The following is a 27,397-nucleotide window of genomic DNA, read 5'->3' on the forward strand; positions in this document are numbered from 1 at the left end:
TCCCCTGATTAGTCAAATCCAGTCTCCGGGTGTGTAAAATGCTGGTTGCCCCTGCCAAATTTTCCTTAAAGAAGGGAAGAAAGGCATGTACCTTTTGGGTTATCTGTCAGGTGGCCATCTTGGACTTGGGAAAAGAATCTGGTGACCTTTAGCCATTGGCTATATTAGTTTGGGTTGGGGAGCACACTCCCACGCATGGATTGAATCCGCATAGATAGGGTCTAACATCCAGGCAGAGACGACGCAAAGAGGGATAGGGAGGGTTTTTAGTGAGGTCTACTCACCCATTCCTGTGTCCATCATGGAGTCCCTCCCTGATGTCCAATGTCAAGAGAGCAGCAGCCGTCCATCGCTGTCCCTGCAAGAGAAGGGAGAGAGAACATCAACAGTATCTCCTGGGTGTAATTGTTTGGGAGACTGGAGCACTTCCAGAGTTCAAGTTTTGTTAATCCACCCCTTCTCTAGCCTAGCCTAGTCCTTTTCCCTCTCGTAAATAAAGTCTTGTTTGTGTGCTTACCACTGCCTGGCATTATTTTCTTGTGCTAAGGCAAGCTCTGACAGACTGGCTTTACAAAGGGGACCATGTGGGAAGAATTTACTGTAAGGTTCCCTGCAGCTTGTGAATGGGGTTTGGGTTCTGCCTTTTTGAAAGGAAGGAAAAATCCTTCCAGGTGATCCTACGGGGCTGAAACCCACTGGGATTACTTAGTAATCTGTCCTCTTCACTACCATGTTTGTGACCCTCTGTGTCATAGGGAAGTAGCCCATGGCTCATTATGCATCTTTGGATTTAAAATGGACACGTGTGGTGTACAGACGAAGAAGGACAACTTTTCAAGTCCAATCTGCACAGAAATGGGATGGACACTTCAAGGATTGAATACAATGCTTTGATCTTCCATCTGTTCATTAAACAAAGACAAAGGTGCAGATTTGGGAGGCTTGGCACTGACTTCCCCAGGATCATTCCTCTCCGCGTAATTCCCATGATAAATCTCCTCTCAAGGAAGAGCCTGAGGAAGTGTGATCAGGGGAACTACCCAGAGCACCAGACAAATCAGGGCCCTGAGCTGAGAAAAACCAAGCCTCAGCCAGTTCACATTAATTCAGCTGTCCTCAGCACAGACACCCCTGAAGCACCCGAGGATTCCTTGAAAGGCTTTGAGAGGCTTGGCTCTGCAGAGCGAGAGATGAAGCCTATTACTGCAGGGAAATCAATGACAGAGCACTGTCCACACCAGCACTTAGGTCGGTGTAACTTGTCTCACTCTGGGGGTGGCTTCTTCACACCCCTGAGCGACATACGTTCTACCGACACAAGGGGGAGTGTAGACGCAGCCTTAGCAGAGAAGCGATTTTGAAAACAGGTTTTGTTTTGGAGGAAATGCAGGAACCTCGGGTTTGTAATAACCCAAAGGAGAGTCCGACCCCACCAGTCACCTTCCCCACTTTGCACTTGGCCCTGGGATAGTTGTTTTCTCTCAGCCTGTGCCCACTATCATGCCGTGTGAAGGGGAAGGAGCCATGCACCGGTCTAGGGTGCTTCTGACATCCGAGAGGGGAGAAAGGAAAAAAGAGGCTCACTCCCACATGCTACTCACACAGGGGGTGGGAACTTTTGTGGTCATTTCAATAGACTCAAGGGGCTCCAAAAGAGTCAAAGGTGCTCACGTGACCCTGTCCCTGTCCAACATTAAAGAGGTGAAACAAGGCTGGCAGTTTGGGCTGCTGGACAGAACAAGCCTTCAGGCCGAAAAGCCAACAACCTTTCTCTCCATTTCAGCAAAAAACAACATTCAACAAACCCCCACAAAAACAGGCACCTGAAAAGTCCTGCCCCCGACTTCACCTTTCCAAGGTCTTCTCCGCACTCTCTCCCGCCCCGAGTGAGAATCCGACACCTTGACCAACCCACCACAGTGAGACCCGAATGCAGCTCTCCCTCTGCAGGCAGGATGGTGGAGAAAAACACAGGTGAAAAAACCCTCCCGGCTCAGCTGCGCAGGGAGCCTTGGCAAGGACGTGGTGGAAAGGTGACGCCGGGATCTCTCGCACGGGAAAGGAGACTCGTGCCCGAGTCCAACCAACCCTTTGGGAACTCGAAGGAAGCCGCATCCCACAGGCGTTTCCACAGACCAGCCACCAGCCACACACCCAGGCCGGAGGGGCCGGGACACGGGAAGGGGCAGCAGCCAACGCCCCCGGGGGGAGGGCTGGGGCGGGAGCTGCAGCCAGGCCCCTGGACCCGCAGGGAGACGCAGACCCTGACAGCAACCAGCCACGTTTGCCCACGTGTGTGTGTGAGACACGTTTGTGTGTGTCTGATGTCTTGTGTGTGTGCTGTGTGCCGGCCAGAGTGTTGTGTTCAGTGTGTGTGTGAGGTGTTGTGTTTCGTGGTGTGTGTGTGTGTGTGGTGTGGTGTTTGTGTGTCGTGTTGTGTGTTGTGTGTCATCTAGAGTGTTGTGTGACGTGTTGTGTGTCGTATTGTGTGTGTGTCTGTGTGGTGAGTGTTGTGTTGTGTGTCTGTGATGTGTTGTGTGTCGTGTTGTGCGTGTGTGTTAAGTTGTGTGCCTTTTGTGTGTCATGTTTTGTGTTTTGTGTGGTTGTGGTGTCAGGAGACGTGTTGGGTGTGAAGTGGTGTGTGTCGCACGCACAGACACAACACATCACATGTCACATACTCAACACGACGCGCGTGCACATCACACACACAAAACATTGCACCTCACACGCACACACAGAACACATCAGCTGTCGCACGATGCACATCGCATAATTGCATGGACACACACAACACTTTGCACGTCGCACTCACAACACGTCGCATTGAACGTCATACACACAGCACATCGCACTTCAGACATACAACACGTTGCGTGTCGCACGCACGCACAGCACAGCACATCGCACGTCACGCTCACAAACACGTCTCACACACGCACAATACGACACACACCACGTCACACAGCAGAAAACACTACACACAACATGTCACACACAAACACACACAAAATGACACACAACACGTCACACACACAGCACAACACACAAAATGGCACACAACACAACACAGGCACACAGCTTTTCAAACAACACATCACAGACACCCATACAGACATACACACACAACACAAGACACAAAACGTCACACACACTCAACACAACACTTTAGACAACATCCAACACATACAACACGTCACACAATGCGTCACACACACATCATACACACGTCACACAGACAAGATGACACACAACACAACACACACACACTGCACACACCATGTCACAAAAAACACATAACATGACAGCACACACACACACAACACCACACACACACTGAATATGACACACAAAACGGCCCAGAATACACACACACAACACATCACACACACACCACACCACAAAGACACACACGCACAACACACTGGACGTCGCACAGACACAAAACACTACACACATGTCACACGCACAATAAAACATACATGTCACACAGACAGACACAACATCTCACACACACACTACATCTCACACACACACACTACCACACACCACATGTGTGTGTCACACAGACACGCACCACATCTCACACACACACACACACACTACGTCACACACAACGCATCATATGACACCAAAAACACAACACCACACACACACTCAACACGTCACACAACATGACACACAGACAGACACAGACACACAACATGTCACACACACACACACCACTACAGAAAATGCGTCTCACACACACACACCCCACACACCACTTCACATGTCACCACAAACACACCACCACACACACAATCCACACAACCCTCTAGACGACACACAAGACACACACAACACGACACACAAGACATCACACACACACAACCCATCACACACACACATATCACGATGCACACAACACGAGACACAAAACGGCTCACACACACAAAGACACACAACACGACTGTCAAAGGAAAAATGAGTTAGTCGGTCTCTCACTAATTTCGGTGTTAGATTCGACTCCAGGACCCCACGAACTTCTCAACTCTGAGTCCAGTTTCCACCAGCGTCCTGTATTAGGCCACCGAAATACAGCCTGAGCTGGGTGCCTCCGTAGAGGGACCCCGCCCCCCAGACACTGCAAATGTGTGTACCCTCAACGGTTGGTCACACCGCCCTCGCCCACCTCCAAAGTCCGATCCCCTCATCTGAGTTGGGGTCTCTGCTCTTCCTGACCGGGCAGTTCTGCTGCTGAGTGGACAGGCCGTTGCGGGTGCCAGATGCCTCCTGAGGACGATGAGTTCTTCTTTTTGCCTTTCTCCCTTAGCTCCAGGGATAACGGGCGGCCCCCACTGGTTTGGCAGCTGCTTCTCCAGCCTTCCTCGCAGGTCAGCTCGACCTCGGCCTAGGGCTTCAACTACTTTACTCACGTACGCAGAGTTAGTAACTCCTGCGAAGTCACAAGAGCAAACTTATTAAACCAACAATTATATAATATAGCATGTATATCTATATCTTCCTGCTGTATTTTCCGCTGCATGCATCTGATGAAGTGGGCTTTAGCCCATGAAAGCTTATGCTCAGATAAATTGGTTCGTCTCTAAGGTGCTACAAGTCCTCCTCATTCGCTTTTCCCGACTGATTGTGCTGGGGGCTCTGCCTGGCTCCAGCGCTCCGGTCCCTCAGCTACCAAGGCCACCTGGGACCACTGATTGATTCCAGCTTCAAGGAGTGCTGAGATCCATCTGTCTCTTTCTGTGCCTCTGTCTCTCTCTAGGAATAGCCTCCTGACCCTGCCTCCTGTGATCAGTTATAGTTTGCTAGCCCCCCACCCCACCTCCATGGGTGTTTTTGGCTTCTCCATTCACTCTGCAACAACACTCCTTGTACCCATGCTAAAGATCCCTGCAGCCCCAAAAATCCTCGGGGGTTTGCTCAGCAAGTGGGTTATGAGCAGAATGGTTGTGGGGTGAAGGTGGGGATAGGGAGGTGCTGAACCTGGGGGCAGAGGAGGGTGGCAGATTAAGGTGTTGCTCTGCCCAGAAGGCTGAGTCCAAGAAGGTATGAGGGGACCAGCTTTAAATTGCTGTTCAATCCAGCCCACTGAGTCCCAGGACACGTCAGGGGTCAGCTTGCGAGTGCTGATGACCCAGTCCTCTCTGACATGCTATGATCATGTGTGTGTGCCTGTGTGTCTGTTCATGTTCATCACATTTGGGGGCTGGAAGACCCCAGCCCTGGGGAACCAAGGTCCTGCAGGGTAGCTCCATTGGGAGAGAACTTGCAGAAGGAAGGAGTAGCGATCCATAGGAAAACACAAGTGATAAAAGCAGCACATTGACAGAATTGCAGAATCTCCCCGCATCAGAAGAGTAACCCTAACAAATGGGCGTACCCCAAGGTAAAGGGCAATTCTGGTAACAGCTCATTTGGTGCTTCTTTGGAAGGGGGATGGACGTCATTCTTGGGACAAGGCACCTGCTATGGCCAAAAACAATTTAGCCCTATGTGCCCTTCCAGACAAGTCTTATGTCCCATATACTTTGGGTCTTCTGGGATAAGTCCCTGAATAATCAAGGATCTTGAACAAAAAGGTTGTCACATCTAAAAAGGAAGAAAGACTGTCGTTGTGTACACCATGAAACAAGCCCTGCAACTTTTGGACACGTATCCCGACAGTCCACAGGGTGCACATCAAGGAACGTTCAAAGCGAGACGGGCGTTCTTTTTGGGGAGACTAACCCCCATTGCGCTGACCAGGAGAAGGGGAAAGTGGGAGCCTGCATCGCCATCTAGTGGCCAAAGGAGAAATCGCCGGCTTCTGGACCTGTGCGTGCCCTTGGTTCGGTTCACATGCGAAGCTGTGTCACGCCAGGTTGGGCAAACGGGGTTCTGCTGCATGACATCATCCTCTGGAATGACTCAACCTAATAGGACACCTCCTACGATACACTGCTCCGAGTGACGCTCTCAAACAGGTCCCCACAGCTCCCCAGCCTCCCCCCACCGGGAGGCAGGCGTGAGAGGATTGTTCTCCCCAACTGACAGAGGGAGAAACAAAGGCTCAGAAAGGTGAAGGGCCTTGTCTTCCATCACACAACCTGTCGGGATAGAGTTGGGAACAGGACCCGGGTGTCCTGTCTTTCAAACGAACCATCAGTCTGGAGTTTCACATACTGAATGATCAGAATAAAGGGACCTGCAATGAGCTACAGACCAACAACCATTCACACTGTTTCTTCAGCAAGTGTTTTAGAAACAGGAGAACACCAGCGAGAACCAGGAACGGCTCAGAGACAATCAGCAGCGAGAAGGAGAACAATTTCACCAAGCAGATGATTGGTTCTGGCTTATTTGCTGGGCCTTAAACGAGAACAACAAAGTCCTGAGTCTCCTTCCTGCCACGAGACCCCCTGCTCAGCCAATCAGGTTGGAGACTCTGGCGGTGGGCTGAGGGTTCCCCAGATGGCCCAGGGATGGCTCAGGTCACCGGTGAGGATCAGTCTCAGAGCACGCTTCCTGTCCCATCTCTTTGGGAGGCCTCCCACCATGAGGGCTACAGAGTACCCCCTCCTTGCCAGTGGAGGGAGGGAAGCAGGAAAAGGGAAACCAAAAAAATCAAATCCCAAGGACTCGAAGGGACAAAAGCCAAGCTGGGGAAAAATTTTCCCACCTTAACCTCCTGTTTTCCATGCCGAGAATTGGGCCAGCACCGGGCGGATCAGGCTGCCTCGTTACCAAACCTCTCTGGGGCTCTTCCCTTCTCCACTGGGACGTCTGTCTTCTCGCTCAATGAGCAGTGGGAAAGGAGAAAACTCCAGAGAGGCTCCACCTCGCGCTCACATACGAGACCCTGAATTCTCTCTCAGTCCTCAAGGAGACACCTCCAGAAGGAGACTCCCTGCAGCAAAGCCCCGGGGGTCTCTGAGATCCCCCTGCCCTGCAGCCTGTCCTCCCTGGCCGTTGTCGTGGACTCTCTGTGAGGTCACCGCCTCCCAACCTCCTTTCACCAATCAGCTGAGTGCTGCAAAAGGCCCTTGTGATGTCACTGCCACCCCCACCCCTGCCCTGCAGGGCTCATGTCCTGCCCCGAGCCGGCTCCTGTGCGTGTTTGAGCTGCTCCCCCTGGGTCACCCCCACACACTCAGTGGTCGTGCAAGGGTTCACGCAGGCCACACGTGGAACCATCAGAGGATGCTCAATGTGCCGCACTCGATTTTGCAGAGATTTGGAGACTTGAAGGCCAGAAGAGACTCTTAGATCATCTCATCTGGCCCCCTACACATCACAGGCCTCCTGTATGGCGCAGTAGCGAGTTGTCATAAATATAAAGGGAAGGGTAAACCCCTTTAAAATCCCTCCTGGCCAGAGGAAAAATCCTCTCACCTGTAAAGGGTTAAGAAGCTAAAGGTAACCTCACTGGCACCTGACCAAAATGACCAATGAGGAGACAAAATACTTCCAAAAGCTGGGAGGAGGGAGAAAAACAAAGGGTCTGTGTCTGTCTGTGTGATGCTTTTGCCAGAGGCAGAACAGGAATGAAGTCTTAGAACTTAGTAAGTAATCTAGCTAGGTAGGTGTTAGATTATGATTTCCTTAAATGGCTGAGAAAATAGCTGTGCTGAATAGAATGACTATTCCTGTCTGTGTGTCTTTTTTGTGACTTAAGGTTTTGCGTAGAGAGATTCTCTATGTTTGAATCTAATTACCCTGTAAGATATCTACCATCCTGATTTTACAGAGGTGATTCTTTTTACTTCTATTAAAAGTCTTCTTGTAAGAAAACAGAATGCTTTTTTCATTGTTCTAAGATCCAAGGGTTTGGGTCTGTGGTCAGCTACGCAAATTGGTGAGGATTTTTACCAAACCTTCCCCAGGAAGTGGGGTGCAAGCATTGGGAGGATTTTGGGGGGAAAGACGTGTCCAAACTACGTTTTCTCAGGAACCCAGATAAAGTTTGGTGGTGGCAGTGGAAGTTCAGGGGCAAAAGGGTAAAATAGTTTGTACCTTGGGGAAGTTTTAACCTAAGCTGGTAAAAGTAAGCTTAGGAGGTTTTCATGCAGGAGGGGGTTGAGGGATGCGGGGCGGCTTACCTCGGGATGGGGGGCTCCCCAGCTCCCACCAGCATAGCCCTGCAGCTCCTAGGTGGCAGAAGGGTTGGAGGGGGGGGGTGTCTCCACACCACTCTGCCTGTGCCTGCAGGCCCTGCCCCCCGCAGCTCCCATTGGCTGAGGTTCCTGGCCAATGGGAACTGTGCCCATCCCCCAGGACCAGCGGGGGTCCCACTCCCAGGCTGCGCACTGCAGCCCCCTCCCCCAGCACCAGTGGGGTCCCGGGCCTCCTCCCCCAGCACCTGGGATGCCCCCGATCTGCCCCTAGTAGTACACACTTAGTAGATTACAAGCTTTCTAATGATATGTTACATGGGGCATTTAGCACAAAGCATATTCCAGGCATGTTATGTTCCTGTTCATAAGCATATTTTCATAAAGCATATGAGTGCAACGTCACAACGGCCTCACAGAGAGTAAAGTTACCATGAGCTTTGGGTTTAGGGAACCCCGGGGAGCAGACCAGGCTCCCTGCAGTGCAGGAATCACTTCATGGGGCGAGGGGTGCTGCGTGGAGTTTACAACATGGCCACTGTGGTCACTGTTGCAGGGAATGGGGTATTGCGGGACAGCTGCTGGAGGATGGTTAGAGTAGATGTAGGCCAATGCCATCTGGAGAGGTGGTTTTACTGCATCACCGTAAGGGAGCAATTACATTGGCCAAAGACAAATTTGAGTGCAGAGCTGGGCACAGCGAGGTGAATGCAAGGCAATGTATGCCAGCCAAACTGTGGTGTTGACAGGCCTAAGGGGCTTGGTTGCTTGAGGCACAGCTAGCCATGCCATGGTGTAGGGGCCACTACCAGCTGTTCTGCCCACACTACCCTTGGGGAGGAGAGGCCTGGCCCGTCCCTCCTCTCCTCTCTGCTCCCTCAGGACCGGCAGGAAACCCAGCCAGACCCAATGGGAGACGAGGGCAATAGAGCAATGACTGCAGCACTAGGAGAGCCTGGCAAAGAGCAGCCACCAGGGGCTGTCGCCAAGGGACCCACCGAGGGATGTCCCTGTATGGTGATGTTGCCGGCACCCAGTGCCGAGAGGCTGAACAACAGCTGGGGTTGGTTCGTTACCTGGTGTGCTACACCCAATAATCACAACGGGGTGGAGAAGCAGAAAAGTTTATTTGCAGCTGCAAAAAGGTACAGGGAGAATAAAATCTCAAATCCTGCACAACAGAGCAGGAAGTTACACAGGCTTTTATACATCCTTTTTTCCCAGCATACTTATCCAATAGCAAGCTGCTCCAAGTATCCATATAGCCAGCCAATCCAGTTCCCAGCTAGTTCCCTGATTCTCTGTATCATTTGTTAAACTATACATAAAGCTGCTTTATTCAGCATTGTTCTTCCATATCTCCCCTCTTTGGCCTTGCTTAGTTTCAGGCAGTCTGACTCTGCAACATACTGTTGCAGATTCTCAGCATAACTGCTGTGTGTGCCTCCAGGCGGGAGCGGGGGGCAAGGACACTTGGGCCTAGCACGCAGAGCTGCTGCGAGTGCCTCCAGGCAGGAGGGTGGGGGGCAAGGACACAGGGGCCTAGTGCGAGGGGGCTTCATCGACACTTGTGGTCTTCCATCCCCTCGAGTTACCTAGTGGCCATGCCCCAGTGTTCCCAACAACTCCCCCCTTTGAGAACACTCAACAGCCTTGGCTCTGAGTTTTCTCACTTGGGCTACTTATTTCTTTACAATATGACTTTGCATAAGCACTTTGTGATAGCCCTGAAGAGAATGACTTATTAACTTTTGCAAAAGGGCCCTGACACATGATACCGCACAGCATAATACCAGTAATACAAGCAGTACAGGAAAGAGAAATTTCAATAGCAGGCTAAATAAACCACCAAGCCAAGACGACAAACCCCAGCCCGCTATTTGTGTCTTTTAAACAGTAGCTTTAGCCCGAGATCGTCACTAGATGAGGAGTCAGCAGGTTGGACGGTCCACTGTTCTGCTGACGAGGGGGCAGGTACTGCCTTCAGACGAGAGTGATGGATCCAGTTCTTGTGTCCCTCGGTCTTTGCCGCTGTATGGGAGATCAGCAGGACGGTACAGGGTCCTTTCCACTTTTCCTGGAGAGGCTCATCTTTCCAGGCGCGAACAAGCACAGAGTCACCGGGCTGTAAGGAGTGAACGGGAGAGTCCAAGGGGAGAGGCTGGGAATCCTTGGTATACCTGTGAAGAGACAAGAGAACAGCAGACAGGGAACACATATACTGTGACAAAAAACCATTACCCATCTCCCATTCCCCTGACAGAACCGGGGTGCCATTCATAGGCCATGCCCTTCCAAACATAATTTCAAAGGGACTAAGCCCTAATCTACCCTTTGGGAGAGCGCGGACACGGAGCAGGACGAGGGGCAAAGCATCAGGCCATCGCAGTGAGGCTTCTTGGCACACTTTTGAGAGATGCCGTTTAAGGGTCTGATTGATACGCTCCACTACCCCACTGGCTTGCGGTCTCCAGGGCGTATGGAGTTCCAGGGGATCTGTAAGGCATGTGAGATGCTTTGAATGATTTTTGACGTGAAATGTGTCCCGTTGTCAGATTCCATCCACTGGGGGAGTCCAAAGCGAGGAATGAGCTCCTTAACAAACTTGAGGGCCACTGTTCTGGCAGTGCAATTACGGCATGGGAAGGCTTCTGGCCATCCGCTGAACCGATCCACTATGACAAGGAGATATTTGAACCCTTGGGTCCGGGGAAACTCAGTAAAGTCTATTTGCCACACTTGTCCGGGGCCCGGAGTGGGTTCCAGGGCAACTGGTGGCACAGGATGTCCCGGTCGGGGATTATTCTTTTGGCAGACTAAGCAGTCCGCTTGTACCTGGGCAGCCAGGGGTCGGAGTCCGGAAGTGATAAAGTATTTTCCCATTAGCTGGATAAGTGCTTCCCTGCCAGCATGAGTGGTTTGATGTAGTTTCTGCAGCACCGGCCGGATCAGGCCCTTTGGTAAGAGGACCTTCCCTTCTGGGAAATGGAGCCATCCCTCCTTTTCCCAGAGACCGAGTTTGTCGGTTAGCTGTCTCTCCTCCCCAGAGTACTGAGGGGTTGGAAGCTCCCCTACTGATGGGATAAGGGCATGCATATGGGCGTTCTCAGCCTGAGGGGATGGCAGGGTGGCAGCATGCTTAGCCTCTCTATCTGCCCGGGCATTACCTCTGGCCACATCTTGATCCTCCCTTTGATGGGCTTTACAGTGTACCACCGCCACTTCCGAGGGGAGTTGTACAGCTTCTAGGAGCCGGAGGATTTGGGGCCCATACTTGACTGGGGAGCCTTGGGCTGTCAGCATTCCCCTTTGCTTCCATAGGCCAGCATGAGCATGCAGCACCCCAAAAGCATACTTTGAATCAGTAAAAATGTTGACCCGCTTTCCTTTTGACAGTTCAAGTGCACGGGTCAGGGCTATTAGTTCGGCAAGCTGGGCAGAGGTCCCAGCAGGCAAACCTTCAGCTTCCACAGTGTCATGGAGGGTCACAACAGCATAACCCGCCCTCCTTTGCCTATCTATTACAGTACTGCTACCATCAGTGTACCACTCATAATCTGCATATGGGAGGGGTACATAAATCCGGACGGCTGGAGTACTGGGCATCTATGATCTCTAAACAGTCATGTTTCTGTTCCTCTGTTTCTGGCAAGAGAGTGGCTGGGTTAAGGGAGGGGCAAGGCTGTAAGGTGACTTCAGAGTTCTCTAACAGCTTAGCCTGGTACCGAGCAATCCGAGCCTGGGTGAGCCAAAGCCCTCCCTTTGCATCCAATAAGGCTCAGACCATATGGGGAGTATAGATTTGCATAACCCTTCCCAATGTTAGCTTCTCGCTTCCTCAAGCAATAGGGCAGTAGCTGTGACCGCCCGTAAACATGCCGGCCAACCCTTTGCAACCTGATCCAGTTGCTTAGAAAAATAAGCCACGGGACGTCTCCATGCTCCTAACAGCTGTTTGAGTACTCCTAGGGCCAGCCCCTTTCGTTCATGTACATACAACTGAAACGGCTTAGAGAGATCTGGCAGGCCCAGAGCCGGGGCTTCCATCAATTTTCTTTTCAGGATTTTAAATGCCCTGTCAACCTCTGGGGTCCAATAGAAGGGGTCATGATCTGCTCCTTTTACACAGTCGTACAGGGGTTTAGCCCACAGTCCAAACTCTGGGATCCACATCCTGCAAAAGCCTGCCATACCCAGAAATGCCCTGAGCCGCTTACGATTACTTGGGGTAGGAACTTGACAGATAGCTTCCTTTCTTTTTCTTTTTTTTTTTTGCTTGAAAGCTCATGCTCCCCTTGCCTTAGCTGCAACCTGATTCCGCTCTACCTCAGACAACAGGGTTCTCAGGAGGATATTACAGCCGTCTCAGTCCGGCTTGTGACTACTGAGGCACCCCTCAAAGACTGAAATAAACCGGCTTGGGTTCATGGAGAATTCCCCAGCCTGTGTTTTAAAAGCTGCTAGGTCTATTGGATTGAATGGCACATGGGTGTAAACTTGCATAGTGGTAGCCTGGCGTCCGTCTGCCCCTGGGCAAGCCACAACAGTCTCGGTAATCAAAGGATAGAGTCCCACTGAGGGGGCAATCTCTGTAACCCGAGGCATCCTACCCTTATAAGGTGAGGGTGTGGGGGCCGAAGGGGACACCGGCTCTGCCATTACAGTGGGGGTGGGGGTCTAGGGACTAACATTAGCTACTACCGAACCAGTCGGAGTCAAATTACAGCTCTGCAGAATTACAGCTCTGTTCTACTTCTTAAAGCCATAAACGCTTGTGCATACAAATGTTCATTCCATTTACCATTCACTGAAAAAACAAAACTAATTGGAGGATCGTGTTGTAATTAATTGACCCTCCTACTGGCCACCGCTCCTGGTCCTCTAGTTGATATTGAGGCCAATCAACTGTACAGAATCGTTTTAATTGGCTCTTAGTCATCGGATCCGCACCAAATACCTTCCAGTTTGCTAGAATGCACTCTAGGGGCGTACACCGTGCCCTAACCCCCGAGCTCTGTCCCTGTCCCATACCTACAGGGTAACTCTGGGCATCCCCACGTTCCAACAGAGCATGCAATCCGGATTTCAAGAGGTTCCTACCTTATCCAAGGGACCGGTTCCCCACCGTCGCCCGCAGCTGCTCCTCCCCTATGTCCAAGGGACCGGTTCCTCACCGTCGCCACAGCTGCTTCTCCACTATATGAGTGCGTTGCACCATTGTGCCCTCCAGGGTCGATCAAATCACGTCTCCTCCGAGGCCCCCGATGAACTCACCGGTGCGTGCTGGGAGTCGGTTCTCGCCGCAATCCTCAACCTCCAGGAGGGATCCGGGCAAGGCTAAATAGCAGCCTCGTCGCCCACCCAGGGATGACAAAAGCTATTGCCGGCACCCAGTGCCGAGAGGCAAAACAACAGCTGGGGTTGGTTCGCTACCCGGTGTGCTTCACCCAATAATCACAACGGGATGGAGAAGCAGAAAAGTTTATTTGCAGCTGCAAAAAGGTCCAGGGAGAATAGAATCTCAAATCCTGCACACAGAGCAGGAAGTTACACAGGCTTTTATACATCCTTTCTTCAGCATACTTATCCAATAGCAAGCTGCCCTAAGTATCCATATAGCCAGCCAATCCCGTTCCCAGCTAGTTCCCTTGTTCTCTGTATCATTTGTTAACCTATACATAAAGCTGCTTGATTCAGCATTGTTCTTCCATATCTGCCCTGTTCGGCCTTGTTTAGTTTCAGGCAGTCTGACTCTGCAACATATTGTTGCAGATCCTCAGCATAACTGCTGCGAGTGCCTCCACGCGGGGGGGCCAAGGACACTTGGGCCTCGTGCGAGGGGGCTTCATCGACACTCGTGGTCTTCCATCCCCTCGAGTTACCTAGTGGCCATGCCCCAGGGTCCCCAACACTAGTGAAACACAACTGCAGGAACTGAGGAGTGGGGTGTGTGTTTAGTGGCTTGGCAGCCCTGAGCCAATCCCCTGAGCCCCGAGGGCCGGCAGCGCTGGCAGGGCAAGGGCAGGGCTATCCTCCCGTCGAGCCTCTATCTTCATCCAGTGCCCTGCCGGGGCAGCCCCGGAGACGGGAGCTCAGTCTCAGGGGCACATTCACCCCTTTGCTGTGGGACCATGTCGGTGCCGCTCATTGTGCTGGCTTCTGGGACACAAGTGCCCATCCTGCAGGGCTGAGCCCCCCCGACAGCTGATTTCACACAAAGACCCTAGCACCCCTCATGGCAAGCAGCTCTTCAGAGATCCCGCTCCCAGTCCAAACCCTGCCAGGGCTGAACCAGCAGAGCGGGTACCTCCGGGGGCAGGTCTCATCCCCAACCCAGGGTGAAGTGCCGGGGGCAATGGCAGATTAGCCACTGAGCCTGTGCCCGGGGGTTGCCAGGCAGGCAGGGCGAGGAAAGCCCCCACATTCTGATCCCACTCCCTGGCGGAAGCCATGGGGGGAGGGCCGGAGAAGCCCCTAGTGCCCCCTGAGTCCGCCCCGTGCTGCAGCCCCGGGACTGGAAAACCTCTTGCTGCCTGCCCCGGCCTCAGCTTCTCCAATATGGGGCAAGCGGGGGTGGGGGGAGGCCGTCTGGAACAGGGGCAGGGCCCTGGGGAAGGGGCAGAAAGGGGTGGGGCCATGGGCAGGGAGGCAGAATGGGGGCAGGACCACAGTTAGAAGGGGTGGGGAAGGGCCCCGCACTTGTTCTGGCCCAGGGCCCCAGGAAACCTTAATCGGCCTCTGGCTGTGGGGTGGCCCATACAGGGCACTCAGTGCCCCCCTTCCCCGTTAAGGCAGGGCCCAGAGCAGACCCCAACCCTTTCAGCTCCCCTTAAAATCATAATGAGCTGCCTCTTTTGAGGCCCCAGGTTTGATCGTTGAGGCCATTGGGCCTGTTGTGGGGACCCAGGCCCTGGAGACTAACACTGACATTTAAAGCACTCACATCCTCATCCCCTACAGGATTTGGCCGACCCCCACCGTGCCTCAGTGTTCTGTTAAATGGGCGCAGAGAAGGCAGAGGCCACCTCCCCGCTCCATCAGAGAGCGGCTGCTCTGCACAGGCCCTGGCACCAGCCACTGGTCTCTGCTACTCCTGCAGCACATGGCTGGGGGAGGCCCCAAAGCCCTAGAGGGGACCCCACAAAATCACCTCCTTCTCCCAAAATTCTCTCACCAGGGCAGCAGGGTGCATTTACCAAAGTAACTGTGATGCCCTTGGGGCCAGCACCTCAGACCAGGGGAGTCCAGGACATGGCCAGCCCCACTCTGCAGACTGGGGGCAGCTGGCCCCAAGCTCTCCTGGCTGGCTCCTGGTCCCAGCTAGACTCACGAGCTGTCACTGGAGTTTCCAGAGCTTGGGTATCTCCAAGGCCAGGCTGACGGTGCCCCTGGGGGGCCAAGGAACCACCAGCAGCTAGCCCAGCCAGGAGCAGTTGTGGGGAGGGCAGGGTGGCAGGGGGCAGAGATGCTGGCTTGGCCCAGCAATGGGATAAGGACATAGACTATCTGGCCGCGGAGGCCCCATAACTGACTCCTCTGGGACCAGGTCCAGCCCATGCAGAGCCTGGGGCTGGGACATGTGTGGGGAGGGGGGAAAGGGGGAGAGACAGGGCCTCTCGGCAAGGCAAGATTTGCCCTGCAGTTCTGGGGTTTGTCACCATACAGGGACATCCCTCGGTGGGTCCCTTGGCGACAGCCCCTGGTGGCTGCTCTTTGCCAGGCTCTCCTAGTGCTGCAGTCATTGCTCTATTGCCCTCGTCTCCCATTGGGTCTGGCTGGGTTTCCTGCTGGTCCTGAGGGAGCAGAGAGGAGAGGAGGGACGGGCCAGGCCTCTCCTCCCCAAGGGTAGTGTGGGCAGAACAGCTGGTCGTGGCCCCTACACCATGGCATGGCTAGCTGTGCCTCAAGCAACCAAGCCCCTTAGGCCTGTCAGCACCACAGTTTGGCTGGCATACATTGCCTTGCATTCACCTCGCTGTGCCCATGTCTACACTTAAATTTGTCTTTGGCCAATGTAATTGCTCCCTTACGGTGATGCAGTAAAACAACCTCTCCAGATGGCATTGGCCTACATCTACCCTAACCATCCTCCAGCAGCTGTCCCGCAATACCCCATTCCCTGCAACAGTGACCGCAGTGGCCATGTTGTAAACTCCACGCAGCACCCCTCGCCCCATGAAGTGATTCCTGCACTGCAGGGAGCCTGGTCTGCTCCCCGGGGTTCCCTAAACCCAAAGCTCATGGTAACTTTACTCTCTGTGAGGCCGTTGTGACGTTGCACTCATATGCTTTATGAAAATATGCTTATGAACAGGAATATAACATGCCTGGAATATGCTTTATGCTAAATGCCCCATGTAACATATCATTAGAAAGCTTGTAATCTACTAAGTGTGTACTACTAGGGGCGGATCGGGGGCATCCCAGGTGCTGGGGGAGGAGGCCCGGGACCCCACTGGTGCTGGGGAGGGGGCTGCAGTGCGCAGCCTGGGAGTGGGACCCCTGCTGGTCCTGGGGGGTGGGCACAGTTCCCATTGGCCATGAACCTCAGCCAATGGGAGCTGCGGGGGACAGGGCCTGCAGGCACGGGCAGAGTGGTGTGGAGACCCCCCCCCCAACCCCTCTGCCACCTAGGAGCTGCAGGGCTATGCCGGTGGGAGCTGGGGAGCCCCCCATCCCGAGGTAAGCCACCCCGCATCCCTCAACCCCCTGACCCAGCCCCCTCCCACACTCCTGTCAAGGTTCCTTCCCCACTCTGTATTCTAGGGTACAGATGTGGGGACCTGCATGAAAACCTCCTAAGCTTACTTTTACCAGCTTAGGTTAAAACTTCCCCAAGGTACAAACTATTTTACCCTTTTGCCCCCGAACTTCCACTGCCACCACCAAACTTTATCTGGGTTCCTGAGAAAACGTAGTTTGGACACGTCTTTCCCCCCCCAAATCCTCCCAACCCTTGCACCCAACTTCCTGGGGAAGGTTTGGTAAAAATCTTCACCAATTTGCATAGGTGACCACAGACCCAAATCCTTGGATCTTAGAACAATGAAAAAGCATTCAGTTTTCTTACAAGAAGACTTTTAATAGAAGTAAAAAGAATCACCTCTGTAAAATCAGGATGGTAGATATCTTACAGGGTAATTAGATTCAAACATAGAGAATCCCTCTAGGCAAAACCTTAAGTTACAAAAAAGACACACAGACAAGAATAGTCATTCTATTCAGCACAGCTATTTTCTCAGCCATTTAAAGAAATCATAATCTAACACCTACCTAGCTAGATTACTTACTAAGTTCTAAGACTCCATTCTTGTTCTGTCTCCGGCAAAAGCATCACACAGACAGACACAGACCCTTTGTTTTTCTCCCTCCTCCCAGCTTTTGAAAGTTTCTTGTCTCCTCATTGGTCATTTTGGTCAGGTGCCAGCGAGGTTACCTTTATCTTCTTAACCCTTTACAGGTGGGAGGATTTTTCCTCTGGCCAGGAGGGATTTTAAAGGGGTTTACCCTTCCCATTATATTTATGACAACTCGCGACTGCGCCATACAGGAGGCCTGTGATGTGTAGGGGGGCCAGATGAGATGATCTAAGAGTCTCTTCTGGCCTTCAAGTCTCCAAATCTCTGCAAAATCGAGTGTGGCACATTGAGCATCTTCTGATGGTTCCACGGGTGGCCTGCGTGAACCCTTGCACGACCACTGAGTGTGTGGGGGTGACCCAGGGGGAGCAGCTCAAACACGCAGAGGAGCCGGCTCGGGGCAGGACATGAGCCCTGCAGGGCAGGGGTGCGGGTGGCAGTGACATCACAAGGGCCTTTTGCAGCACTCAGCTGATTGGTGAAAGGAGGTTGGGAGGCGGTGACCTCACAGAGAGTCCACGACAACGGCCAGGGAGGACAGGCTGCAGGGCAGGGGGATCTCAGAGACCCCCGGGGCTTTGCTGCAGGGAGTCTCCTCCTCGAGGTGTCTCCTTGAGGACTGAGAGAGAATTCAGGGTCTCGTATGTGAGTGCGAGGTGGAGCCTCTCTGGAGTTTTCTCCTTTCCCACTGCTCATTGAGCGAGAAGACAGACGTCCATGTGGAGGAGGGAAGAGCCCCAGAGAGGTTTGGTACCGAGGCAGCCTGATCCACCCGGTGCTGGCCAAATTCTCAGCATGGAAAACAGGAGGCTAAGGTGGGACAATTTTCCCCCAGTTAGGCCTTTGTCCCTTCGAGTCCTTGGGGTTTGTCTTTTTTGGTTTTCCCTTTTCTGCTTCCCTCCATCCACTGGCGAGGAGGGGGCTGCTCTGTAGCCCTCATGGTGGGAGGCCTCCCAAATAGATGGGACAGGAAGCGTGCTCTGAGAGTGATCTTCACCGGTGACCTGAGCCATGCCTGGGCCATCTGGAGAACCCTCAGCCCACTGCCAGAGTCTCCACGCTGATTGGCTGAGCAGAGGGTCTCGTGGCAGGGAGGAGATTCAGGACTTTGTTGTTCTCCTTTAAGGCCCAGCAAATAAGCCAGAACCAACCATCTGCTTGGTGAATTGTTCTCCTTCTCGCTGCTGATTGTCTCTGATCCGTTCCTGGTTCTCGCTGGTGTTCTCGTTCTTCTAAAACACTTGCTGAAGAATCAGTGCGAATGGTTGTTGGTCTGTAGCTCATTGCAGGTCACTTTATTCCGATCATTCAGTGTGTGAAACTCCAGACTGATCATAGAATCATAGAATATCAGGGTTGGAAGGGACCTCAGGAGGTCATCTAGTCCAACCCCCTGCTCAAAGCAGGACCTATCCCCAATTAAATCATCCCAGCCAGGGCTTTGTCAAGCCTGACCTTAAAGACTTCTGAGGCAGGAGATTCCACCACCTCCCTAGGTAATGCATTTCAGTATTTCACCACCCTCCTAGTGAAAAAGTTTTTCCTAATATCCAACCTAAACCTCCCCCACTGTAACTTGAGACCATTACTCCTCGTTCTGTCATCTGCTACCACTGAGAACCGTCTAGATCCTCCTTGGACCCCCCTGGCAGTTAGTTGAAAGTAGCTATCAAATCCCCCCTCCTTCTTCTCTTCCGCAGACTAAACAATCCCAGTTCCCTCATCCTGTCCCCATAAGTCATGTGTTCCAATTCCCTAATCATTTTTGTTGCCCTCCGCTGGACTCTTTCCAATTTTTACACACCCTTCTTGTAGTGTGGGGCCCAAAACTGGACACAGTACTCCAGATGAGGCCTCACCAGTGTCGAATAGAGGGGAACGATCACGACCCTCGATCTGCTGGCAATGCCCCTACTTATACATCCCAAAATGCCATTGGCCTTCTTGGCAACAAGGGCACACTGTTGACTGATATCCAGCTTCTCGTCCACTGTAACCCCTAGGTCCTTTTCTGAAGAACTGCCTAGCCATTCGGTCCCTAGTCTGTAGCAGTGCATGGGATTCTACCGTCCTAAGAGCAGGACTCTGCACTTGTCCTTGATGAACCTCATCAGATTTCTTTTGGCCCAATCGTCTAATTTGTCTAGGGCCCTCTGTATCGTATCCCTACCCTCCAGTGTATCTACCTCTCCTCCCAGTTTAGTGTCATCTGCAAACTTGCTGAGGGTGCAATCCATGCCTTCCTCCAGATCATTAGTGAAGATATTAAACAAAACTGGCCCCAAAGTATTTGGGACATAAGACTTGTCTGGAAGGGCGAACAGGGCTAAAGTGTTTTTTGCCATAGCAGGTGACTTGTGCCAAGAATGACGTCCATCCCCCTTCCAAACAAGCCCCAAATGAGCTGTTACCAGAATTGCCCTTTACCTTGGGGTACGCCCATTTTTTAGGGTTACTCTTCTGGTGGGGGGGAGATTCTGCAATTCTGTCAATGTGCTGCTTTTGTCACTTGTGTTTTCCCATGGAGCGCTACTCCTTCCTTCTGCAAGTTCCCTCCCAATGGAGCTACCCTGCAGGACCTCGGTTCCCCAGGGCTGGGGTCTTCCAGCCCCCACATGTGATGAACACGAACAGACACACAGGCACACACACATGAACATAGCATGTCAGAGAGGACTGGGTCATCAGCACTCGCAAGCTGACCCCTGATGTGTCCCGGGACTCAGTGGGCTGGATCGAACAGCAATTTAAAGCTGGTCCCCTCCTATGTCCTTGGACTCAGCTGGCTGGGCTGAGCAACACCTTAATCTGCCACCCCCCTATGTCCCAGGTTCAGCACATCCCTATCTCCACCTTCACACCACAACCATTCTGCTCGTAACCCACTTGCTGAGCAAACCCCTGAGGACTTTTGGGGCTGCAGGGATCTTTAGCTTGGGTACAAGGAGCATTGCTGCAGAGTGAATGGAGAAGCCAAAACCACCCATGGAGGTGGGGTGGGGGGCTAGCAAACTATAACTGATCACATGAGGCAGGGTCAGGAGGCTATACCTAGAGAGAGACAGAGGCACAGAAAGAGACAGATGGATCTCAGCACTCCTTGAAGCTGGAATCGATCAGGGTTCCCAGGTGGCCTTGGTCGCTGAGGGACCGGAGCGCTGGAGCCAGGCAGAGCCCCCAGCACAATCAGTCAGGAAAAGCGAATGAGGAGGACTTGTGGCACCTTAGAGATGAACCAATTTATCTGAGCATAAACTTTCATGGGCTAAAGCCCACTTCATCAGATGCATGCAGTGGAAAATACAGCAGGAAGATATAGATATAGATACATCGATACAGAGAAGACAAGAAAATGGGGGTTGCCATAACAACTCTTAACGAGACCAATTGATGAAGGTGGGCTGTTAGCAGCAGGAGAAAAAAACCCTTTGTTGTGATACCTTAATCGATTGGTCTCGTTAAGAGTTAGAATGGCAACCCCCATTTTCTCATGTTCTCTGTGTATATATATCTATATATCTTCCTGCTGTATTGTCCACTGCATGCGTCTGATGAAGTGGGCTTTAGCCCATGAAAGTTTATGCTCAAATAAATTGGTTCGTCTCTAAGGTGCCACAAGTCCTCCTCGTTCTTTCTGCTGAAACAGACTAACACGGCTATCACTCTGAAGCCGCACCAAAGGCTCTTACGTAAATTAAGTTGTCATGGGATAAGAGGGAAGATCCTTTCACGGGTTGAGAACTGGTTAAAAGACAGGGAACAAAGGGTAGGAATAAATGGTAAATTTCCTGAATGGAGAGGGGTAACCAGTGGTGTTCCCCACGGGTCAGTCCTAGGACCAATCCTATTCAACTTATACATAAACAATCTGGAGAAAGGGGTAAACAGTGAGGTGGCAAAGTTTGCAGGTGATACTAAACTGCTCAAGATAGTTAAGACCAAAACAGACTGTGAAGAACTTCGAAAAGATCTCACAAAACTAAGTGATTGGGCAACAAAATGGCAAATAAAATGTAATGTGGATAAATGTAAAGTAACGCACATTGGAAAAAATAACCCCAACTATACATACAATATGATGGGGGCTAATTTAGCTACAACTAATCAGGAGAAAGATCTTGGAGTCATCGTGGATAATTCTCTGAAGACGTCCACGCAGTGCGCAGCGGCAGTCAAAAAAGCAAACGGGATGTTAGGAATCATTAAAAAAGGGATAGAGAATAAGATGGAGAATATCTTATTGCCCTTACATAAATGCATGGTACACCCACATCTTGAATACTGCATACAGATATGGTCCCCTCCTCTCAAAAAGATATGCTAGCATTAGAAACGGTTTAGAAAAGGACAACTAAAATGATTAGGAGTTTGGAACTGGTCCCGTATGAGGAGAGATTAAAGAGGCTAGGACTTTTTGTCTTGGAAAAGAGGAGACTAAGGGGGGATATGATAGAGGTCTATAAAATCTTGAGTGGTGTGGAGAAGGTGAATAAGGAAAAGTTATTTACTTGTTCCCATATTTTAAGAACTAGGGGGCCACCAAATGAAATTAATGGGCAGCAGGTTTAAAACAAATAAAAGGAAGTTCTTCTTCACTCAGCGCACAGTCAACCTGTGGAACTCCTTGCCTGAGGAGGTTGTGAAGGCTAGGACTATAACAGGGTTTAAAAGAGAACTGGATAATTTCATGGAGGTTAAGTCCATTAATGGCTATTAGCCAGGATGGGTAAGGAACGGTGTCCCTCTCCTCTGTTTGTCAGAGAGTGAAGTTGGATGGCAGGAGAGAGATCACTTGATCATTACCTGTTAGGTTCACTCCCTCTGGGGCACCTGGCATTGGCCACTGTCGGTAGACAGGATACTAGGCTGGATGGACCTTTGGTCTGACCCAATATGGCCATTCTTATGTTCTTGTGTTTTCAAACAGCAGGTCTTGGTTTTGTTTTGGTGTTTCTCCAACCTGTCCACATTTTCATCAGCACCCTTTGGGAGCTCCCCTTCTGAGGGTGGCTAAAAATCACAACTAAATTTTTTATTTAAATTATGACATTTAAATATAGGGTTTTTTTTAAATTTAAATCAAATTTCTTATCTACATATTGCTAGTTCTTCTCTTCCATTTTATGGTCTTAAATTGTCAAAGTGGATGTTTTCTACTTGTTTGTTTTTTTCGTTTCCTAAGTGTTAATAAGATTTCAGATTTTATGTCGATATTTTTCTACTAAGAAGTTTCACACTTAAAATGCTCATCTGTGCTGAAAAAGACAAGCCCAAGGCCTCATTAATATCCCCTAGTATCAGACTATACAGACACAGAATTGAAAATCAAGAAGCCTGTGCTCTGCGCCTCCTTAGTCAAGAGCTTTGAGATCTACTAGTGAAAAGCGATGTGGAAGAGTGAGATGATTTCTGGCCAGGACACTGTACTTCCACAAGTAAAGAGCTGAAATGCTTCAACCATTAGGTTTTGCAGTTTGAAGTCCATAGGACTTGTGCCCTAAGCGTGCTTGAAAACCCCTCCCTTAGGTGGCTAAAGGCAGGCTGAAGAGCCTAATTTTGGGCTCCACTTTTTGGAAACTTTGGCCGGTATAAAAAAATTGCTATTGTAAATTACTGAGAGTTTAAATAACTTTTTATTGTTTTACTGTTGAAGTGACAGATTTTATGCCACTACATGACAAGTTCTTAATGAAAATACACTGAGTCCCTGATGCTGCAAACACTCACTGAACTTTAAACCACGGGACTGTTTATATGAGTAAAGTTCTGTGTCTGTTTAAGTGTCTGCAGGATCCGGGAATTAATTTTCAATATTTGGATTTTTGCATATAGCAATTTTATAAATCATGAGACCCAGTGGCTGGGGGGTCTGGGGGCTGCGGGCTCTGGGGTGGGGCTGGGGATGAGGAGTTTGGGGTGCAGACAGGGCAGGATTAATGCAGGGGCTCTAGGGGCTGCAGCCTGGGCTAAGGGGGACTCCGCCAAAAGATCTCCAGGCTGCCAGAAGTGCAGATCTTTTGGTGGGGCCCCCTTAGCCCGGGACCCTGGACTGCGGCCACTAACGTCCCTGCGTCCGGCCCTTCCTAGCGGGGAGCAGGGAGGCGGCTTCGTGCACGGCTGTCCCTCCCCCACCGTGCTGGGCTGGAGCTGGAGCTGTGAGTGCCTGGAAGCTCCGCCCACCCGCTGCCCTCGCCTGCAGGCTCCACCCCCACAGCTCCCATTGGCCGGGAACCGCAGCCAATGGGAGCTGTGGGGGCGGTGCCTGCAGGCAGACGCAGGACAGCGCAAGGAGAAACCTTCCCCCCCGGGGCCGCAGCCAGGGACATCCGTGCCGTGCCGGCAGCTGCAGGGTCACTCCGGGAGGAGCAGCGCAGGGCCAGGGCAGGCAAGGAGCCTGCCTCAACCCCAGTGCGCCCCCAAATGGGAGCTGCCCCAGGCAAGCACCCCGCACCTCACGCCCCAGCCCTGAGCCCCCTCCTGCACCCGAACTCCCTCCCAGACCCCACCCCACCCCAACCTCCTGCCCTGAGCCCCCTCCCATACCCTAACTCCCTCCCAGACCCCCACCCCCACCCCAAATTCCTGCCCTGAGCCCCCTCCCACACCCTAACTCCCTTTCAGAGCCCAGCCCCTCCCCAACCTCCTGCCCTGAGCCCCCTCCCGCATCCTAAATCCCTCCCAGACCCCCACCCCAACCTCCTGCCCTGAGCCCCCTCCTGCACCCTAGCTCCCTCCCAGACCCCCACCCCCACCCCACCTCCTGCCCTGAGCCCCCTCCTGCACCCTAACTCCCTCCCAGACCCCAGACCCACCCCAACCTCCTGCCCTGAGCCCCCTGCCACATTCCAAACCCCTGATCCCCAGCGCTGCCCCAGAGCCCGCACCCCCAGTCGGCCCCCTCACCACCTTCCGCACCCACCCCCCTGCCTCAACCTGCAGCCCCTCCTGCGCTCTGAACCCTGCATTTTTCACTACAGCCTGGAGCCTGGGGGCCACAAAATCAAATAGCCCTGGGCCCAAAGAGGCTGCGCGGGGGCTCAGGCCAGAGGACTCCCCCAAACCTTCTCCCCACCTGCAGCACGGTACTCCGGGGGAAGGGGCCTCTCTCCCCCCCACGGGCATCAGCGAGTTCCGGGACCAGGAGAGGGGCCTGTGGCAGCCCCTCATCTCCAGCTGGCTCCCCTCCCATCTACCCCTCTCCTCTCCAGGCCCCGGCTGCGTGGCCCTTCATCGCTGGTGTGCGAGCGCGCGGCTGAGAGGGAATTTAGACTCCAACCCCCTGCTCGAAGCAGGGCCAAGCCCAACTAAATCATCCCAGCCAGGGCTTGGTCAAGCCGGGCCTTAAACACCTCAAAGGAAGGAGATTCCACCACCGCCCTAGGGAACCCATCCTAGTGCTTCACCACCCTCCTAGTGAACTAGTGTTTCCTAACATCCAACCTCGACCTCCCCCACTGCAACTGGAGACCATTGCTCCTTGTTCTGTCCTCTGCCACCACTGAGAACAGGCGAGCTCCATTCTCTTCAGGCCGTTGAAGGCTGCTCTCAAATCCCCCCTCACTCTTCTCTTCTGCAGACTAAATAAGCCCAGTTCCCTCAGCCTCTCCTCATAAATCATGTGCTCCAGCCCCCTAATCATTTTCATTGCCCTCTGTTGGACTCTCTCCAATTCGTCCACATCCTTTCTGTAGTGGGGGGCCCAAAACTGGGCACAGTACTCCAGGTGTGGCCTCACCAGTGCCAAAGAGAGGGGAAGAATCATTTCCCTCGATCTGCTGGCAATGCTCCTACTAATGCAGCCCAATAGGCCGTTAGCCTCTTGCTGTCAGCCTTCATGTCCAGCTTCTCGTCTACTGTAATCCCCAGGTCCTTTTCTGCAGAACTGCTGCTTAGCCAGTCGGTCCCCAGCCTGTAGCGGTGCATGGGATTCTTCCGTCCTAAGTGCAGGACTCTGCACTGGTCCTTGTTGAACCTCATCAGATTTCTTTTGGCCCAGACCTCCAGTTTGTCTATCCAGCATAGGGGTAGGGTCCCACTTTTCATTTCTACTTGATAGTACGTTATTTAACAAAATGGATACATTCAGGAGCAATAATGGTCTCCATGAGGTTTGAAATGCAATGTCCTGACCTTGGCCTTGGGGTGACGGTTTATTTGTGACTTTTCTGCTGTGAAGGAGGAGGAATAACATGGGTCTGGATTTCTCAGATTCATTCATCTGCAGAGGGGAAGAATGTGAGAATGGGCCTTCATGGGGTGAGATGGGACCTTCAGGGAAGTCTCTTGACGTGTTTATTTTAAATTACAGAGTCTAGCAGGGCTCTGCTGTTTATTCCCTGCAGGTATCATGCATTCCTAGATCTGGAAGGTTTAGCTCAGTGGTTCTGAACCCGCGGCCCGTGGGCCACTTGCAGCCCAATCAGCACACAGCTGTGGCTCATGTGACATCCTCAGGGGCATTCAGGTAGTATCTGTGTTGTGTGAATGCAGCCCAAATAAGGAGGGGGCTCAGGATTGGGGCAGAGGTTTGGAGTGCTGGGCGTGCAGGCTCTGGGGTGGGGTTGGGGCTGAGGGGTTTGGGGTGCAGGAAGTTCCCTCAGGACTGGGGCAGAGGGTTGGGGTACGGGGAGTGAGGGCTCCTGCTAGGGGTGCAGGCTCTGGGGTGGAGCCAGGGATGAGGGGTACAGGCTGCAGTGGGGAGTGAGGAGTCCCCCCAGCCCTCTCTCTGTGCAGCAGCCCGGGGCCAAGGGAGAGGCACCTCTCCCCGCCTGCACGGCCTTGATAGCCTGCTGCACAGCTGCGCGGCTTAGAGGGAACTTAGGTAGCTGCCAGGCAGCATGCAGGAAACACCACTGAGTGGTGCGATCCCCACAGTCATTGATACAAACAGGCTGCTCCAGGTGTCACGGCAGTCACAAAGCCAGACAGCTTTGGACGGGTTGGGAGACACCCCCATTGATGCCCTGGATGTATGGCTGGCAGAGGAGGAGGAGGAAATTGGGCAGTTACCTCTGCATGACATTTTCCTGGAGTAGCTTCCCTGGGTGGAGTGCCACGTCTGGGCTTGGCCGACTAGCATGGGCTGGTGGGGCAGGAGAGTGCTGCAGAGCTGGGAGGAACGGCTGTGGGAACCGGACGTGGGGAGGTTGAAGTGTAGGTTCCTGGAGACCTGTGCAGCGCTCAGCCCGGAGCTGCAGGGGTGGAGTCCTGACACGAGAGCTACCGTCGGCCCCAAGAGGCATGTTACACAGCCCTTCAGGCCAGCCCTTGATGCGGTTGCACCACTCAGGGTGTGACAAGGGGTCTCTCTGTCCCAGAATCTTTCCACCCCAAATGTCTTTCCATTATACACCCTTCAGCTCCCACGAGAGGTCAGCTGTGTGTGTGAGCCCAAGAGAGTACAATAGCACATGTATCCCGGTGCCTTGTCTGGGAGCCCCTCCGTCACTGTCCCGAGGAGTTGGCTGGGAATCTGCTTTCCTCCAAATGTTCAGTCAGGTAGTTCATGCTCTGAGGTTGAGCTACAGGTCACCTGTCAGCCCCAGAGGCACAAGCAGGTGGCATTTCCTCTGGCTGGGATCTCACCGAGTTAACCCGTTGAGCATTTTGCCCACTTAGGCCCTGGTTTTCTGCAGATATTACAGGTCAGGTCTCTGAGAGCCCTTGGATGAGGTCTCCCCTCATCAGCCGCTCCCCCCACTTTGGGTTTATCTGAGTCCCTCTTCTGGGGTGCCCCCATCGGTTCCCTTTCCCAGTCCCCTTTGAGTCTCTCTCGATACCCAGAGCGACTGTCCACAAACTCTTCTGCCAACCCGCCTGCACAATGCAGAGCCTGAGGCTTCTTGTCTGCTAACCATCTTTTAAACTAGTGGGGACAGAGCTCGTAGAGTTGTTCCAAACCAGCCCGATTATACAAATCCTCCAGGGTAGTGACACCTGCACCCT

Source organism: Lepidochelys kempii, unplaced genomic scaffold (assembly GCF_965140285.1).
Source record: "Lepidochelys kempii isolate rLepKem1 unplaced genomic scaffold, rLepKem1.hap1 scaffold_32, whole genome shotgun sequence".
NCBI classification, from domain to species: Eukaryota; Metazoa; Chordata; order Testudines; family Cheloniidae; genus Lepidochelys; species Lepidochelys kempii.